This window comes from Chamaea fasciata, unplaced genomic scaffold, assembly GCF_029207755.1.
Source record: "Chamaea fasciata isolate MVZ Bird 193981 ecotype frontalis unplaced genomic scaffold, bChaFas1.0.hap1 SCAF_3, whole genome shotgun sequence".
Classification (NCBI taxonomy): domain Eukaryota; kingdom Metazoa; phylum Chordata; class Aves; order Passeriformes; family Sylviidae; genus Chamaea; species Chamaea fasciata.
In genome coordinates this window covers 59425943-59439573 of record NW_027094088.1, presented here as the reverse complement: position 1 = coordinate 59439573, position 13631 = coordinate 59425943, and the positions used below count along the sequence as shown (strand labels likewise).

The following is a 13631-nucleotide window of genomic DNA, read 5'->3' as shown; positions in this document are numbered from 1 at the left end:
AATGACAGAATTCTGATTAGCTTACTTCTTATCTACACGTCCTTAAGTTCCATTCAACATCAAGATTAGAGGCACCCTACCTCAACAATTCAACTACATCTTTGACTCACCAGTTCCTACAGAGTAAGTTTTTTTCTGGTTTAAAAACAGATCATGAATTATATCTCCTTTACTTTCTGCTGAAGACCTCCAAGACCAAACACCTGTGTAAAATATCAATCTGAAGATGAGCTAAGTGCTTTGCAGCAGTTATAAGGTTGACCCATCTAAAGAAATATTGCTGATTTTAGCAAAAAATAATTTTAGAGATAGACAAACTTGAGCACTATGAGGAGAAAGTGATACACGAGGCATGTTCACCAGGACAGTAGTAGAACAAAACCAAAAATAGTTCTCAAGGCCTCTGTTCTTAAACACTGACATCAAGTACTTCTAATTGTTCCATATAAGGAGACAAAATCATAGCCTTTCGTTTATTTTCAGTTGAAACTCAGAGGTCACTTCTCTCCAAAAATATAAGGGTGATGGGTCCGCAGCGGAAGCTTAGTTTTCCTTAGATAAAAGCAACCTTCCTAAATTCACATAGAAGAGAAAAAGCAGAGAAAAGACTTCTTGATCTGTTTACATTATGAGGTCATCTAAACACGCATGAAAATTGCATTACATGTACAGAGTGTCAGAACTGGTTTACGTGGGAGTTACGAAACCTACAAAAAGTTATGAAATTAGCTTTTTTACTTTTAAAACTATAAATAAGAACAGAAGCATCCCCAGTCTAATGTCTACTGAAAACTATCCCACAAGCTAAAAGTTTGTGCACATCAAGAGATACAACATTTTCATGTTGAATATTCCAAGCTAAATCATGCTGTGTGACATCAATGAAAATCTGAAGTCCAATTCAAGTCTGGAGGAAACAGACAGTATTAACTTTACATTCCAATTCAATAGAATAAGATTTCACCACACTGATGTAAAAATTAACCAAATCCTCATCAGGTGAAGAATTCTGTGTTGGCAGATTCCTCCTATGAGGTACTGCTATCATCACATGATTCCCTGCAACTTCATTAATCACCATGACCACATTTGCACAGAAACAATTCAATACTTGAAGCAAAATGAATATGCAGTCTTCTTTCCGCACAGAGTAACTGCAGCATTTCTCATGCCAATTAAAACAATGTTTCATTGTCTTCTTTAACAAAGGAGAATGAATTTTAGACTGCACAAGTCTACAGAATACACTGTAACACTTGAGATAAAATTTTAAATATCAAACTTACTGGAAAAGGGAAACAAGAATGAAACTGAAGACATTCCATTTAAGATATAGAGATAAGTAATACAGCACATTTAGTGTGACTTCCAAGTAAGAATTTCAAATTGTTAAAGAAAAAAAAATTATTTTGTCCCTCAAAGATTATGTGAAATATAAAAGATATTGTACAATACTCCACATAAAATGGAAAGTACGCTAAACTACCCAAAAAGACTTCACCAAATTTATTTATATAATTCTTATTCTGAAGAGGTATTACCAGCTTGTGTTACTCAACACTAAATTGTATATTTAAGCCTTTTAAACATATTTATAGTCATACGATCAAGAGATGTTTAGATGAAAACAGTGAAGAGAGAACTATGCTGGAGCACATGGTTCCATAATCTTGTAATGGGAAACAAACCCCCTAAAATTCCCAAGACAAGGCTGCTTGCAGATATGTGTGGGCTTCACCATTTGCAACATGTTGAAACCCTTCTTACTTCATATTAGTTTCATGTATAAGCATCTCTTTCATCCTCTTTTCTTCTCCCTCCCCTCTGGTACCTTCACTTAATCTTACTTGCTTTTTTTAGAATCTTCCTGATTATCAGTTAAGTACTATGTCTTCCACTCTTAATTCCATCACCATTGCTAGAAAGCCAGGGTGCCAAACTGTGTCAAGAGCCTGGCTTACATCCAGATAGTTTAGCACCTCACCTGAACAACAGTCATATAAACAATTTAATATACAAGCTGGATTTTTCTTTCAAATTTTGACCACAGAAGAACAAGTAAAATAAGCTGTTCACAGAATTATGTGAATCTCCTTATTTGCCAACTGATCAAAACAAAACAAATGTCAAATGTAGCACTTAAAAGCCACTCAAGTAATGACAAATCAAGTCACAGGCTTATTCTGAAACAGCTTCAGAAATAAAGAATGCTTTTCTGCAGCTAAGTTTTTAATGAGAACTATACTACTATCTAGTATCGGGATTTTCTTTCTTCCCAAAGCAACTGGAAGCCAATTCAGCCAACATACCACAAACAGATCCTGGGAGGCTGAAGATACTCAGTTTTTCTTCTTCTCTGCAACACAACACATGTTCCAGTGAGCATTTTCAACAGCCCAAATAATTGGGGTAGTAACAGAAGTATTCTTTAAACAAAGCAGCAATAAAATCTGAGGATCTTATAAATCACCAGATTTTTCTGCTCGCATCTCCGGAAGTATCTTGTTCTGAAAAGCATGGATTGATTATGTTCTTGAACCATAGCCTATGAAGACCTTCGCAGTCTCTAACTGAAGGGATTACAGGTATCCAAAATGAGACTTCCTTTCATATGGAATCTCTTCCAGAACGGCCCCTGAGTAATGGAGATGAAAGTGGCAGACTAAACAGTTTGATTCTGACTGACAAAAACCTCAAGGCAGAGCCTGTGTAGAAGAAAAGGATTGTATGGTCTGTTGACGTTGTCAGCGACCTCCTTTAAACTGCCATGGCTGGGATGAATAGCCTAAGTCACCAATCCATTTTATGACTGCTCAATCTGAGCCAGGGTTTAAGTGCATGCTGTGCTGCACAGCCTACGTTAATCTCAGTACATGTTAAGATGCATGGAAGGCTGCAGGCTGCCCGGCAGACAAAGAATAGCCCTCATCTTCACTCTAAAGGAGAACTGTGTTTATTTAAGGATTAAATTTTCCAGCTCAAAGAATAAATATAAAGTTTTAGCAAAAAGACATATTCCTCATTACTCAACTTGGAGCAGGTTTTACTGCTTGCAGACCTCCTGCAGAGGTGATAGAAACATCACAGTCTTTTTCTTCTCTCAATTTTGACCATGACACTACTTTGAGAATTGGCTCTAACTAATCTGTAGTAATCCTTTAGTATATGAAAATAAATACATCCTTGAGTAAATGAAAATAAACGCAGCAGGAACAAAAATCAATTATCAAAAGAAAAACTGTAAGAGGGAAAGATGCCATTTGTCTTTTCATTAATTCCTAGCATTATGGGCCTGCCGAAAAGAATTCTGAAGTTTCTTGGAAGCTGTGCAATATTTCTTCTGCTTAGTGTTTAATCCCTTCAGGAAACACAGCAAGAAAAAAAGGAATGCAAACAAATTTTAAGAAGCTCTGTTACAGCAAGTTTTTCTTCTAGCTCTGAGCACTTTGAGAATGATCCAAGAAAGTTTTTAACATTTAAAAACTAAGTTCATGAAAAAAGCTAGCATTTATAAAAAACTTATAGGGAAAAAATGGGCTGTTTTGTAAAGAAATTTGTATTGCTGTGTTTTAAAAAATCCTTTAGACTGCTTTAATTATAGATGCTCAAACAGATCTGACAACTAGTTTAAAAATGTTAAATCTTCAAGTTCATTAATGAAGTGGCTGCAATACTCCATAAAACCACTTTCTAAAGACATTTCAAGTTTGTATTTGAGACACCAGTATTAAAGTATTCAGTTTAATCTTTCATAAATAGAGAGTTTTTTTCTAAAAAGAATAATAAGAAATCCTAAGTTCTGTATATGGCAAAGCAACAAAAGCCCTCAAGGTTAGATGCTAATTTTTAGGTATGTTCTAAATAGAGCTAGAACTGACCATGTAATGAAACAGAGAAGTTGTATTTCTTAAACAACTAGAACAGATATCCCACTGTGTTACACATCCTACTCTTGAATCAGTTGCCCTGTAGCCAGTATGCATTGACCAGTCCATCAATAAGGGGGTGAAAAACCTTTTATATCAAAATGTCAGCACAGTCTGCAGAAGGGCATTATTTCTGAGGATTTCTAAACACACAGGTTGTACTGATTTGATGACAAAACTATCTTAAAGAACACATCCTCTGATTTCAATTGGTTGGCACTACTTACTGCTCTGTCAAACTGTGTGCATATGCCTGCACACAGGTACTATCAGGATTTTTCTCAAAAAACCTCTATTTTTTTTGTTCAATAGTTGTAAAAGTGGATTTATTTCAGCAGTAATGTTACGTTTGGCATTGCTGTCGTGAACCTCAATTACACACATGGTCGACCCATATGATAACTTACAGTACACAAAGCAGCAAGGCCTTTCCCCCTCTCCTACTCCCTAATCTCTTGTACACCTATCAGAAAATTCCAGTGGTCCTTTACAGCCATGGCACTAACAGTCTGTCACTCTATTTTGAAGAGAAAGAAGATGTATCATAAGTTCTTCCAGGTGTGGTATAAGCTTGCAATGGGCTACCTTAATAGCGCAAAAGTATGCAACTGATGTTTGAGCTATCCATCTCTTTTGAATTTAAGTTTGGTGTCCAAATATTTATATTCCTAAACATCAGTTCTTAAGAGGCAGCATTTAATTCCCAAACAAAACCACATACAGCTTAAGGCAGAAGATGCCATATCACAGTTCACAGTGCTACTCTGGACACATCCATCAGCACATAAACTTCTTGTTAGATTGGTAACTACTACAGAGCATCAGTACTTGACATACCATCACAAAAAACAGGAATTTCTTATCCAACATTTCCCTTTTTAAAATCACAAATCTCTAGAAAGTGTACATTCTCATAGCTGCTTTTCTCCAGTATCTTAAAGCAGCAAGTGTGTGTCTGTATACACCGAAACTACTTCAGCAACTAACAGCAGTTAAAAAGGGATAACTGTAGAACTCAGTGTGGTATTTTTGGTACTTCATACAATTCACTGAACTACTTTAACAGTAGCTGCAGTCCCATTTTTGATCATAGGATAAACACATTCTGAAAACATACATAAGGAGTGTAGACATAGCCATTGGAAAGAAAGTCAAATTTAATTTCCCTTATTAAACTCTATTCCTTACCTTTGCGAAACTACAAATACGTAATCAGCAAGCAAGCAAAGAGACTAATTCTAGGCAGAAGTAAGAGTGAAATCTTGACTCAAAGGTGGCCTTAGTGAGCCAAGAGATTTATTTCCAGTTTGAACAAGAAGCACGACTACTATCTAAATAACACACCCTCCCTTGCTTTAACCTAGATATCACCAGTGCCAAAAAAGATACAGTAAGTTCTGATTCCTACAGGATATATTACCAAATCTCTATATTTTTCTAACTCAAATTTTAACAGAACAAGGCTTTAAAATGCATTATTCTATTCATATCTTAGGTAAGTTTAATAAATTGAACAGCACCTTAACTTTTTCCCTAAACACAGGGATTTCTTTTCATGCTCAAAATCATGTATGTACCCTTGGTGAATGAAACGTTAAAGAAAAAATAATGACTAAACTGTTATAGAACCAAACTTTCCATTCTTAAAGTGTCTCAATAAACAGGGTTGAGTTCCAAAAGAACTGTAAACTGATCACCCAGTTGGAGCCCTTCATGCAAGTGCCACATGAATATCCAATGTATTTTGGTACTTCAGGATCATGAGCCCTCCAAGGAAACTTTTCATACAAACTCTGTAGCTGAATAGCACGAAACGAAAATGAACAACTTTGTCCACAACTGTGTATGGTAGTTCCACCTTGCCAAAACACTTCAAACAAATTACTCCCTTTGTATTGGAGCTGTGTAACTACTTGATGAATTTAAGACTGAACATTAGCAACCCTTTATTTTAAGCTTGTCTTTTCTTGACCTCTAACTACCCATTGAGATTTTTTGGTGTTTTTTTTGCAGATGAAATAGCTACAGCTAAATAAATCAACAATCTAGCAGGCTTAGTGCTCTGCACAGTGCAGAGGGACCACCCACATTAATCTGTCTTTACTGGCAACGTGCAATACAATTTGAATTTTTCCCAACATGAATATCGAACTAGATTTTTAAACCATCAGATCTATCAATAACATTAAACATTTTAGACAACAAGAGTTTGGCGAGTGTTCCTCTCCTTACTGTTATCCCTTCCTCCATTTGTGACACCTCAGTACCATAAGATACTGACTCCAGCACAGCCCTACACAAGGCTGGCAGCCTCTCTGCTCCGAGCACTTCGCTGGAGTGCCACACAACCCCCACTTCTCAGGAATATAAGAAAGGCAAGATGCTGGGCAGCACAAATCAAAAGAGTTCAAGAAGTTTAAGGTGATTAATAGCAATTCTTAATGAAGTCTCTAAATACACTTGACTTACTGAATATTCTCTAACACATTACTTACGAATAAAATTGGTATTACTGTAAGAGTAAGGAAAGCATGTTGTAAGCACACACATATTATGCTCATTTGTTTGTTGTAATGCAAAAGCTGCAACAGCTTTCAGAGTTCCCCACCCACTGGATGAGGAAATCTGAACTATATAGTAACACTACAGTGGAAAGAAAATTTAAACTATTTAACTGAGAAAATCCGATCTAAAAATGAATGGTTATAAATTTCTGGACTAACTATATTGAATACAAGTTAAGTGGCTTGGGTTTTTTTCATACAACAAACAAATGAGATTTTGGGACCAGTTTCCCTAAAAGGCAACAGGATTAACAAACCAAATGGTACTTGCAAGCTCTTGAAATAGGAGTCGTTTATTTTCAACTCTTGATGACCCAGGAGACCTATTCCAAGTCTTTAGTATCTAACAATTCAAACCTCCTAACACTTACCAAAACTCAAAGTAGGACTTCATCAATTTACATTGCTGTCATAGCGCTCAGCATCTCCTTTATGCACCACTTTAATCTTTCAGAATAGGAACAGAGAAACCCAATGTTCTTTCTCTGCTGCTTTGAAGAGACAACTCTTTTTAGCCACTCAAAGAATGTGTTCTGCACTCTCTCATAATTTAATCACTGTCAGTCATAACAGTCTATTGTGAAAAATAATCCACTCATTTATTTTATCATCAGTGCACTCAAGCATAGTCAATTTACGAGCAACATAGTCACATGCACCAGCCACGAGAGATCCATTACAGAGCTGCTGAAAAGTTTGTGAACAAACAAATTGCTTTCCTCTGACTATCCATAGGCTACCTCTAGAAGTCTCACAGTCTTTCATCATCCTAGTCTCATAGGAGAAACAAAATGAAGAAGTGCTAGTATTTGCCTCAAAATATCCTCACACAGCATGCTGATTAAAACTTTAAATTTTAATATTACACTAATAATATCTCATCCAAATCAGGTACTTATGGAAGAAAATGTCATTTTAATCCAATCATAGTAGCTCACAGGGCATCTGACAGAAGCAGCTCTTTTTGCTGAGAGACCAAAAGCACAGCTGCCACCAAAAGTGCAGGAGCTGTAGAAGGAATGCTAAAAGGAGCTACCAGGCTGTAGGACAATCAGGAGTAGCCAAACAGGAGTCAGTCCAATGCACCTGCATGCATTTAACAAGCCCTGCTCACAGTGCCAGGTTAATGAAGTCACGTGTCCTGGGTTGAAGTATATTCTATCACCATCTTCATGAACTGTTGAAACCAGGTGAGGCAGTGCTCCCTGCCTCCTCCACTCTGGCTTATCTTCTGTTAATGGGCCATCAGCACCTTTGCTACACAGCTCACAGATAACCCCCTCCTGGACTGCCTCCTGTTAATGGGCCCATCAGGCCTTATCACATGACTCACCATCCCATTGTGGGATGCTCCGCCCAGAGGGAGGAACCAAGCATTCCAGCCTGGATATAAGCTGAGACTCTGAACACCAGAGGGGCGCTTACCCACTGGATTCCCAGAGGACCTGAGCTACCAGACCTTTCTACAGGATCACTGCTTCAGGAAGACCACCTCATCTGGACTGCTTCCATCACTACGCTCAGGTTGTATTCTGACTCTGTCAGTGGTCTTTTGTATTATTGCATCGATTTTATTTTACTTTCTTTCCTTTTTTTTTCCTATTAAATTGTATCTCTGACTTGGAGCCTCTCATTTGTTTTGCCTTCAAACTACTACATCACGCAAGTGACATCTCCGAGCTCCAAGAGATCCAGACAATGCTAATTCAAGAATTGTGACTAAGCATTAGCAGTTACAAGATGGAGGAGTTAGGTGTGAGTACACACATTTTTTAAATGCTTGCACACAAATGTACGTGTGCCACTCAGCAAGACCTGAACAGGCTTGAGAGCTGGGCAGAGGGGAACCCAATGATGTTCAACAAAGACCAGCAAGGAACAACCCCGTGCACCAGCAAAGGTTAGGAGTTGACCTGCAGCAGGTCTTCAGAGAAGAACCAGGGAATCCTGGTGGACACCAAGCTGTCCATGAACCAGCAGTGTGCCCTTGTGGCCAATAAGGCCAATGGTATCCTGAGATGCATTAGAAAGAGTAATGCCAGAGGGTGAAGGGAGGTGATCCTGCCCCTCTACTCATCCTTAATGAGGCTGCACCTGCAGTTCTGTGTCCAGTTCTAAGCTTCCCAGTCCAAGAAAGACAAGGAACTAGTGGAGAGAGTTAAAGTGAAGGCTATAAAGGTGATTAGGGACAGAAGTATCTCTTTCAGAGCTGTGACTGTTTGGCCTAGAGACAACCAAAGTGATCTTATCAATGCGCACAAATACCTTAAGGACAGCCGTCAAGAAGATGGGGCCAGAATCTTCACTGGTGCCCAGTGACAGGACAAGGGACACAAACTCAAACATAGGAAGTTCCATCTGAGTATGAAGAAAAACTTCTTTACTGTGAGGGTGACAAGAGCACTGGAACAGGCTACCCAGAAAGGCTGTGGAGTCTCCTTATCTGGAGACATTCCAAATCCGCCTGCCTATGATCCTGTAGAACCTGCTGTAGGTGAACCTGCTTTAGCAGGGGGGTTGGACTATGTGATCACCAGGAGTCCCTTCTGACCCCAGCCATTCCGTAATTCTGTGTGCCATAGTCTTATCTGCCATCCAGCCAAGGATTCCTCAGGAAACAACCTCCTACATGTGACATCATTTAAATTTCTATTATAATAAAGATTGGTCAGAAAATCATTCAGATTATCATAAATGCTAAAGCCTTTTAAGAATTTTCAACCGGTAATTGCTGAAACTGAATATGTAAATTTTTTTAAAATTAGAGAAACTCATTGAATCCTACCTTTTTGTGTGCCATATGCAGAACACTTGCATAATATCCAACCTTATAGTTCTTTCACCTCTTTAATTTTAAAAACAGGATATAATTAAAAATGTAGTGGTGAAAAAAAGCCCACATTTCCAGTGTCAACATTTTCAGTCAACACATGCAGATAATCCTAGAAATGATCTACACCTAAGTTTAAAAAGAGATCCAACCAAGAAGCATCGCTTCAAGCAATCAGCCATTAAGTTGCTTGGCAAGGTACAGAAGCCTCACCCACCTCTCCTTTTGGCAGCAGTAGGATGCTACAGGGCAGCCTATGCGGGAGACATGGCAGACACCACTGTACAGTCTGCCAGAGCCTCATACATTTATCTGGAGAAAACCTGTGGAAGTACTGCATATGCCGACAATTTGGAACGTTCTGATTTGCATTATGTTGTGTTTTGCAATTACCTGACCAAGCCAGCATTGCAATTCTCACAGCATACAGAGATTAGGTATTTCTTTAACTCTGACAGAAAAGATTTCCAGACAAATCAGAGATAATTTCTTTTTTATTACAACAAGATTTGCCTACAAGTCAGAGTATAATTAATTCTCCACACGGACACTCAATCATGTAATACAATGCACTCCAGCTAATTAACAGAGCCAACGTATTAGGCAGTTACTTAAGTATTCCTTGTCTTGAAGTGAATTTTTGGCTGCTAGAAACAAATCTGCTTTGAATGCAACTGCTTTTACAATGAAAGTTAATAAGTGACTTCCATAAGAAACCCACAATATATCAGAGTTATCTAAGAAAGTATATATACACATAAAAGCTGGTATGAAGAGCATCATGCCTATTCCCCTATTTACAGAAATTTAATTTAGCCTCTAGAAATATTTTGTATCATGAAATAGGACTTTTTCTGTTTAATGAAAATTATAAATTTTGAGCCATTTCTTTACAAGCACAAAAAAATTAGTATTTCAAAACTTCTGGTTACTTTCCCACTAAGCTACAAATCACTATACCATTCAACTTGTAGGTGTCAAAACAGAGAAGCAATAGGGCAGCACTGCAACTACCCCAAAAAACTGAAGTAACAAACTCAAGCCAATACCTTTCAGGGCCTTTTCATGCTCCAAAGGTTACCATTGTTGAATTTTCCAGAGTACTTGGTGAGAAGCAATTTTTCATGTAGCAATCAGTATTAAAGTCTGACAAGCCCTCAAAAAAAGGCTGAGAACAAAAGCTGGAATTTATGACCCAATTAGGTCAGACACACCAGTGCCTCAAAAAAAATACACCAAGTCTGCCATGGTTAGAACTTCTAACTCAGCAATGTTCACATTTGGGACTCATGCACTGAAAATGTAATTCTGCCACTAGTCAATTAATAGATGTAAATTCTAAACAAAACAGACAAAAGTCCACTCCAGCAATCTCATCCACAAAATTAGGCTATCAGCTTCTCAAAAAAAAAAAAAAAAAAAAGTGGGTTTTGAGCATTGATTCATTAACTGTTTAATTTTGTGCCTCTGCTACCTCCCCAATCTACAAGCTGTTTCCTGTCAGAAAGCACTGACGGCAATGTCCCTCACTATATATACCTCATACAGATATTTATCACAGATTGTCTATAAATTCCCAGAAATTGCCAGTTGTCACTTTTATTGAAGTCTTCAGTTTCAGAATTAAGTCTGAAGTGTAATGTGTTTTTCAAACATTCTCTGTGGACTTAAGCATATGTACAAAGACAAATGTAAGACAAATATATTAATATAGATAAGACTTACAGAAGCCAACTAGCTTTCACCCTTGAGAAACAGTGTGGACCCAGACAGTAAACAACTACAGTAAATGTATCTTCTGGCAGCCTAGAAGGGGTCCCCTTCCAAATTAATTATCAATATCAGGCTATCACAACGGCAGACAGGGTCCCCTAAATCAGCAGTAGCCATAGGGACATCACAGGATCATCCTGAGATAACAGCGAATCCATGTGGGCGCACTGCACTCAGAAGTCCCACTCATGAATTACGGCCAATGCCCTCTCCAGAAAGAGTCTGCAACTCCTGGATTCTGAGGAAACAAAAATCTTGATGTGAAATCATGGGGCAATGAAGTTTACTGTCACTTTAACAGCAGCGCTGCTTTAGGATGGCACTAAACAACTATGAACAATTAGTTTCCTGCTGACTGTTAAACCAAGCCCATTTCAATGTCCATTTAAAATGATAGCTATTTCTGAAAATTTCAAGATAATTAAAGGAATACTTGCTATAAAAAACAAAAAGAAGTGACTAAATGTGTACTCAAGAGAGATTCTCCTAATCTCCTTTCCAAATTTTGCATAGAGACGTAATACAATGGTTTGCATCTGACTACACACAACAGTGAGAGAGTTATTCCAGAGAAATAAAATTTTCAAGGAAAATTTGTTTCATCCGGGGACACACAGCACCTTATTTTGCAATGACTGACGCGTCAATATCTCTAATCTGTGGCTGCATTCGTAATATAATATAAACATACAATCAGTTCCAATTTGAAGCATAGTGTATTGCAGAAACTGAGAAATTCCCTACGGCACTACATGCATTAGAAGTTATAGGATATACATTTGATCATCTCAGAACTCATTGCCAGGGCAACCCCAAGACTGGCATCCAAGTAATATGTCAGGTACAACAAATACTAATGATAAATTCTCTTCAAATGGTTGAACTATAAAATAATTTAAAAACATTCTTAAAGGTGAACATTTAATACCTCCAAAAATATTAGAAAGAAGAAAATTTGAGAAGTGAAATATTTAGTAGTAAAAAGTTTTCTATCGCTATGACACAACCATCTTTATTCCAGTATTAGACTGGTTACTCTGCATTGATCTTTTTTTTTTTTTTTTTGAGAAACTGAAGACTTATATGGTAGTTAACACATTTATTTGATTTTTAAAGGACTTATTGAAGGTTGGTTTTTTTTAATTTTTTTCCCCCAGAATACTGTTTTCTACACAGTGGATTTACTGGTTTGGCTAGTTCCTGCAATTCTAACAGCAAACTAGAGCAGTATCATAGGTCAAGCACCACATTTCTCAAATTACCTTAGCTTTAAGTTTTGTACACATTATAGAAACACTAAAGCTTTTCAAGGTTCCTTCAACCCTTTATCCTATTTCTACCATCCTGATAAGCCAAAGAAAAAAAAAGGAAGCTTATTTTAAGAAAAGCTATCAGAGGAGATGCATGATATCACTTCTTATGAATGCATTTCCAAAAGCAAATCACAATGACACTTTAAGCATAGCTGATATTTTGTTTTTCTCTATTCTGTTAAGAGGCATACGACTGAGTAATATAATTCATCTGAAAGTTTGGTGACAAGGCAGCACAAACTAAAGGCTCCCCGGGAGTACTGACAAGACCAGCTTTTTCCAGTTAAAGTCATTTCTGCTGCAGCAAAAGTACCAGCTCCAACTTCCATCCTTTCTTCCATAGTTAGGAGTCACAGTGATAACCCCACCCTCACCGCTGTTACTGTGCTTCTGACTTCTCTCTGTCCAAATTACCGACCTTTGACAGCTTCCCAGGAACCTGACCACCATCAAACAGAAACAGAGCTAAGGATACTGCAGGAATTAAGCTTTGCTGTAGCTCGCCTCTGCCTTCTACAACAGAGAGCTTTGCAACACCACGCAGTTGTCATCCGATCCCTCACCACCATAAATGCCAGGACAGGGCAGGATGCAGAGGCAGAGGAGTGGGCACACTCAGCATTAGCACCCTCAGCCATTCAGGCAGCCTTTGTGCCAAAGCAGATTTAAAAAAAAAAAAAAAAAAAAAAAAAAAAGCCTCCACACAGAGAATCTTATCTTTTGGTTTTAGACCAAGGTTTTGCTGCCCTTATCAGCCCCACCTACAGATCAATTCAGTGACAAAAACTGTTAAGCAAAGCATGTAACAAAGGCAAATTTTGTTTATACTTCCTCCTTCCAAAGACATTAAAACCATGACTGCCCTCAACACTAACTTTTAGTTATAGGACTCCAGCTGTTTGGAAACTGTTGTATAATCCTTCCAATGAGCCGTCACAGGGGTTTAAACTAAGCATTTCAGTTAAACTTCATTCTTTTGGGGGTTGAGGGTGAATAGAGAAGGAAAGCAGGCTGCTGCTGCTACTACTACTACGGAAACAAAACAAGAAGTTAGTTCGTTTCCAGCTACTGCTAAATTCACTGTGAATTACTTCACTTGAACCTCCTGAAGTGCCGCAGGAGACATTCTTCCGTATTAAGCTTGCAATTACACTACAAAGTTATACTATAAATTCTTCATCCCTTTACAGCTGTCCCTCTGCTTACAGCTATACTTAACTGAACT

General features: G+C 37.9%; 1 protein-coding gene across 16 annotated transcripts in view; it reads right to left on the bottom strand.

Moving 5' to 3' along the window:
• The window catches only part of EPB41L2 (erythrocyte membrane protein band 4.1 like 2), a 102256-nt gene that overhangs the window by 68232 nt on the left and 20393 nt on the right, over window positions 1–13631 (bottom strand). Inside the window, exon 1 of one of the 16 annotated variants that reach the window (XM_066179177.1) lies at window positions 2310–2332. The exons of the other annotated variants lie outside the window; for them this stretch is intronic. The gene's annotated coding sequence lies outside the window, so the exon portion shown is untranslated. Of the gene's footprint in view, window positions 1–2309; window positions 2333–13631 lie in introns of those variants that run through there. 16 annotated transcript variants of the gene reach the window in all.